Here is a 5,969-nt window from a genome sequence, read left to right as displayed (position 1 = left end):
TGTTTGTGTTTGTTATTCTACAAAGCATACAACATTATAAGAATAGGAGTTTGTATTTAAAGTACCAATACATAAAACAATTTTATGACTGATCTAACTGGTGCTAGAATAAATAACACAGGCGTACGTTATATATGGATCGTACAGGCAAGGCGATTGGTGCCGCTTACCTGCGGACCCGGGATTGAATCTCTCTTGAGTACAAATTAAAATTCTGTAACATGCATGATATTATTTAATCGTAGCTTTGAAAACAAAATAATATGTTGTTGTTATCAGGCGTTTTCCTGTTGAGTCCATGGATAGTACTTTGTGTTCTGTTTAGCATATATATATATATATATATATATATATATATATATATATATATATATATATATATATATATATATGGGGGTGTATTTTTGTGTGTGTGTGTGTGTGGTGTGTGCCTTCATGCAGCCAAATCAGGTTTCTACTACAGTACTAAGATCACGGAATAATCAACTGTTAAGAATTCCTCGAGATACTGAACAAGCTAAATACTAAGGAATAAATGTACAGCTTTACCAGGGACCACCGTGTCTCCCGTCGATCTTCCGGACCAGTTTTCAAATGTCTTCCGTCATGAAGTACAAGCCATAAAAGATATTCTCCACAACACAATTTCATTTAACTGACCGTTACTAGAGTTGTGACACAGAATATCAACCTTTTTTTTGAACCTATCTCTGTGTAGTTGGTACATACAATTTTGATGAATAGCGCTCCAACATCGTATGAATTCGATTCTATTCCAACATCACTACTGCTTGAGTGCTTAGACTCAATGTCGAATTAACTGACAATATTGCTATCTTATCCGGGGAATTCCCAACACTTCTGAAACCTGACATTGTGAAGCCACTGTTGTGTACCGGACCCTTGAACTTGGCGATTTTTAAAAAACCTGTCCTATTTCTACCCCCCACCCCCACCCCCATGTAAAACATATTTGAAAATGTTGTTCTATCCCAACCTGTGTCTCATCTAAATTTAAATTTTCTCGTTTTGCAATGTACAGTGCACATAACATCATCGCCATAGTACTGAAACGGACCTGCTGACAGAGTTAACGACCTTCTCTCTACTTTTATAGTGGAAATACTACGTGGCTTGTATGTGTCATTTGGAACAATATACCAGGATATATTTCGTCGCCGTCTACAACGACTGTGTTTAATTCACGATAAACTGACTGTGATTCAAATCCTAGTTAGTCAACATGACATTGTATCTGTAAATGGAAAACATTCCAGTCCAGCTGATCCGTGGATTGTGTTCACAAGTCTTTGTTCTCGGCTCCGTTTTCTTCATGCTATACACTGAGCCGCTCTCAAGCGTATTAGATCGACATCCGGTGTCCCACCAATTGTTTAGGTATCATGGTACCAATTGTATTTCCATATACCTTTCTACTAATGTTTTGTGAAATAAATATACTTTCTATCCTACCTCAGCATGCATGTCACACACTGTCATAGAGAACAATGTTCGATTGGCAATTTGACAAGGACAAAACCAGGTACTCCAATGCATTTAAGAGAGATGACTCTGTTGGAACTAGACACGGGTAGGAGTTACATAGTCACAACAGGCATTTTCAGCCATGTGTACCACATTTTAAAAAATCTTAAAAAATACAAAATAATATCTAGATATGAATTAACATAATCTCAATTAGACAACTAGACCAGGACAATTAAAATCAAAGTGAGAAGGAATAGCATCTCTTTAATAAATTACCTACAATTACTCATATCAGAATATCCTACATGATACAAGTGATTTATTCACAAGTGTACCCTAGAGTGTTCTCTATCCTGGTTTATGGCATGCCTTGCATGAACAATATAGTTGTTTCTGTACACACGATGTTTCATCTTTTGCAGGTAAAAAAGTCACTATTTGGCCCAAATCAACTATATTATGTTTACATAAGTTATCTTGTTGGATGTATGCCAGTCTAGGAACTGACAACACAGACATAAGCCATCAGGCAATATAAGTCCATATGTCATAGCTATAGTTATCAAAAGTCCCCATCCAAAGCCAACTTGTGCTATTTTCTGAAGATTTCATAAATTTTTTTCTTAAACAACTTTCAATATTTGACCAAAACAGTTCACCATCCATTCGTTTTCCTACATCAGACTAATACAGTTCATAAATGCCTCCCACATGTATGTTTCTATGGAAACACTGTGAGGCTGTTCTTCCATTTCGGTATCACGGTACAAATTGTTTTTCCATGTACCTTAATGCAAAGGTCTTTTGAAATAAATATACCTTCTCTCCTACCTCAGCATGCCTGTCACACACTTTCATATAGATCAATGTTATATTGTCAATTTGATATGGACAAAACCAGGTACTCCATTGCATTTAAGAGAGATAACTCTACTGGAACTAGACAGGAGTAAGAGTTATCTAGTCACAACAGACAGTTTCAGCCATGTGTACCACATTTTAAAAAAATCATAAAAAATACAAAATATGATCTAGATATGAATTAACATAATCTCACATGTTGCCAAGAGGAACAACTTTTAAGCCTAACAGAAAGTATAACTCTTACATAATGCACCAATCATAGCTAGTGGTGATGTTTATTTCTGAATACAATGTTCCCTACACCTTAAGCTCCCCCACCTGGGGTTGTTCAATTGGTACCATTATACCTGTACACTAGCTACACTCACATATACAAATGTAACTTCCCAAATGAAGTTGAGATTACCATCCAATGCGTAGGGAGGTGCCTTTACGACATATAGGTCATGGATATATAAACCATCCAATGCGAAGGGAGGTGCCTTTACGACATGTAAGTCATGGATATATAAAACTCTGCAGGTGAATGATAAATTCCAACCGGATCATCTTACCAAGATTTTCTCATTCAAATCCTTAGCCTCAAAAATACGAATCAGTAATACCAACATTAAATTTACACAATATGAAATCTTGGTGTCACTCTTGACAGTGCGCTGTCATTACACCAGCATGTAATGAACATGTGCAAGGTAATATATAAGGAACTAAGATGCATTAGCTCCATTCGAAAAATTCTTTCGTTTAATACCACTAAAACGTTCGCGCGTTTCTTAGTACTTTCAAGACTGGTCTATTGTAAGGCGCTTCTGTCTGGTTTGTCTCAGCATCTACTTCTGAAACGTCACAATTTTCAAAACGCAGCTGCTCGGATCATTCTTAGAGTTCGAAGAGCTGATCACCCCTGCCCCTGCTGTCACCTCCACCAACTACCTATTCAATCCAGAATAAAATACAAAATATGTTCACTATGCTACATTTCGTTGATTGGCTTAAGTCAAATATACCTATCTGACCTCACCCTTATGTACACCCTGTCTAAAAACGTACGCCCCTCTTCCGAAACTCGTATTCCCAATTCTTCCCACGGTCAGAATGAAGTCACACAGAAAAGATTCATTTGCTTACCATGCCTCAGGGGGCCCCGAGTGATCTAAAGCACTCGCCGTTACAGATCACTGCCATCTCAACCATCTGCGTGAGTTCGAATCTCGGGCTCGGCTAATGTGGGTATGTAAGAAAGCTGGACGGTAGCTTCTCGATGATCGATTGTTATTTCAGGGGTTTGACCGGGCTCTTCCTCCACCATTTATACTGGCCGCCATGTATAGCCCATATTGTGCTTAAATATGGCCCTTAAACCCTGCAACAGCAGCAACACACAGGACTCAGCTACTTGGAACGAATTTCCCATTCACACAAGAATACTATGATCTCATTCAACAGTGCCCTTAAAACTCACTTTATTCGACTACAAGAACAGACTTAAAGACTAAATAATGTTTACATCCATAATTACTTGTAGTATGTTTTAATTTTGTAATCTCGTGTTTCTGTTTTTGGAAATGTTGACATTCTATATATTTCATACGTTATTCATTATTAGATCTTGTATGGTTTCTAACTATGAGGCGTCCACATCATATATATATATATATATATATATATATATATATATATATATATATATATATATATATTCTTCCGGCTGAATGGAACTGAACTAAGCAGCCGAAAGGATCGAGCAAAATTTTTAGTAAAATTGTATTTCTATAAGTTACAAAGTTTAAAGTTAAGAGAAACACCCGTTATTGTGAACTAAATTCCAGAATAACGTAATTGTTCTTTCAGAATTCCAAAAGTTAGAAATTTCCTAATGAGTTCCAATACTGAGTCCTTGTATACCAATAGTCTTGATGTATCACATTTATATAATGCAAAATGTCTTTGTATGAATTCACACCAACCTCAAATTTTTGGTATGGTCCTAAAGGACAATGAGTACATTGTAATTGGAATTATCACTTTAGATAACTTTAAATAATGTTCTGCCTCAAATTATACATGAACACAACATACAAATCTTCAGCGACTGAACTTAGCAAGAGTAATGAATAATTGTGTTTATCTCTTGCTACATGTTTTAATTTCGCTTGCACTAGAGCACAATGCAACGCTCAGGATGTGAGTCACAAAATCTCTTTCAGAACATTCCAAGTGTTACACATAGCTAGTTCTTAGACAAAAATCAAAGTTAACATTTTTTTTTTTTTTTAGGAAACTGCAAAAGTTAGGTGGACACAGTCTTCAGCCAAAACATGGCCACCATAGTATGAGACTCTTAACCAACTCCTGAAACATTCGGAAATACATATGTACAGAAGAAAATATACTAGTTCTAAGTGCTACCAGCAACTAATTTACGAATACCAGCAACTAATTTAGTCTGCCATAAAGTGTCAGGATAACTTGGTAAGTTCAGTCTGTGGATATAAGTACAGATTTGCATGTTTGCATATTCAGACTAAAGAACAGTAAAACAAATATGGCCACTTCTTTACTGTCTCAGTGGATCTACTCATTTTTCAAATCAGATTCGATTCATTTTCAGGATTTACCCAAGATGATCTCTTAAATGATATAAAGAATATAGACACATTCAGTACTAAACAGAGGATGTCTTAAATGATATAAAGAACATAGACACACTCAATACTGAAGAGAAATATTGACTTGAAATAGATTCAACCTACCAAGATTGTTTAACACCAAAATCCAACATGGCTGACTCCTCTTCTTCAAAAACATGCTTTCTTAAAATCCGACATAATATGCATAGTATAACAATCACAGCTGACCCCAACAAAATTGCAACAATCAAGAAATTCTTGTTCCAGCAGGGACAATCACATAACGGACTGATCTATAAATTCATGGATACAGATTCTGCCACAGTAACTCTATACATAACAACTGGTAAAATTCATGTACAAGGGCCAGGCTATACAGAATGGGTAAATTATTTTATCAACACTTGTCAGCAAATGGTAGATAACACCAGATTGAAATTAATTACCTCTCAGCCAAGGGCTTCAACACCCATCCCTGAAGCCCACAGATCTCAAAATCCATTTAATAGTAACACAGCTTTACATGAACTAAGCCAGATTGCAATAATGTGGAGGAAACTCCAGGACCCCAGTTTATGATAGGTGCAACAAATTCCATTGAGTTCCATGGAACCCATAGCCAGACTTGCACCTCCATAAAGTGCTTAGTATTGATCGGTAATCTCCAGGCCCAAGTAGAAAGGTTAGAACAGGAACTCTCTGCAATAAAATCAAAGAGTCTACACAGCATTTAAATGAATAAACCCGGTGCAAAAAAGCGTGCCAGTAAACCCAGACAACACAATGCACAAACATGTCAAAGGACCAAAACACAAGAGCATGTCAGGGCACTCAGACCATACCAAAACCAGCTATCAGGAAAAGATCATTATAAACAAAAACAGATGCAACCACACCAATTAAACAAGATGAGTCTCGTCTACAGGTATTACATGGACAATGTCACGGAATGGTGTAAATGTTGTTAATTAAATACGTGTACTCGGG

This window comes from Sinohyriopsis cumingii, chromosome 17 (assembly GCF_028554795.1).
Source record: "Sinohyriopsis cumingii isolate HCF-2022 chromosome 17, ASM2855479v2, whole genome shotgun sequence".
In the NCBI taxonomy this organism is placed as follows: Eukaryota; Metazoa; Mollusca; class Bivalvia; order Unionida; family Unionidae; genus Sinohyriopsis; species Sinohyriopsis cumingii.
The sequence above is the reverse complement of the archived record's forward strand: the minus strand, read 5'-3'. Positions refer to the sequence as shown.